Below are 1019 nucleotides of genomic sequence, written 5' to 3' on the forward strand. Positions count from 1 at the left end.
ATAGGAATGGGAGGGAGGGAGGGAGTCCTCTTTATTCCTAAGAACACGTCCTTGCCTGATTGACAAGACCTAACATCCTCCTTCTTTAATGAGGTTCTGCCTCCTTTTCTAAATTCATAATGGCAAAGACCCCCAAAGCTCAGTCACTAGGACTCTCATCCTTTATATTCGCACTCATGCCTGATGATCTAAAACAGCCTGATGGCATTAAATCTAATCCATGGGTCTATAGCTCCCAGAGTGACATCTCCAGTGTTGACCTGGCTTCTGAACTCAGACTTGTATGTAATCCAGCTGTCTGCCTAACATATCCATTTGGCTATCCAGAGACATTGCAAATATAGAATGCCCCAAGCCAACTTCCAACATCACCTTCCAAACCTCGTCATCGAGGGGACTCCTCAGTTTATCATCTCTCCATATGCTCTGGAGCAGAGCACTGTAGGGCTGCATGGCTAAAGCCCTTGACTCCTTCCTTCCCATTCATGACTCCTTCAGGACTCAAACAGCCAAAGCTCTGACTATTTCCTCACTTGATTCAAAATGGAACCTTACTCTACCTCAACTGTACTATTGTCACGTAACCCCCAAATGATTCCTGAAATCTGGCCCTCAACCAGATTCCCAAGAACACCAAGAACCTGATATAAAGCAACATAGGGAGAAAATAATTTATTTCAGCTTATAATTCTAGATTTCAGTTAATCATTGTGGAACACTCAAGGAAGAAACTTCAAATAACTAGTCTTATTACATCCGCAGTCAAGAATAGAGTTACAGCCGGGCGTGGTGGCGCACGCCTTTAATTCCCAGCACTCGGGAGGCAGAGGCAGGCAGATTTCTGAGTTCGAGGCCAGCCTGGTCTACAAAGTGAGTTCCAGGACAGCCAGGGCTATACAGAGTAACCCTGTCTTGAAAAACCAAAAAAAAAAAAAAAAAAAAAAGGGAGCGGGAGAAATTGTTGGCACTACCACCTTATGTCGTGGACATGATCAACTTTCGGAAGAGTATAAGGCTTC

Source organism: Mus pahari, chromosome 2, assembly GCF_900095145.1.
Source record: "Mus pahari chromosome 2, PAHARI_EIJ_v1.1, whole genome shotgun sequence".
Taxonomy (NCBI): Eukaryota; Metazoa; Chordata; class Mammalia; order Rodentia; family Muridae; genus Mus; species Mus pahari.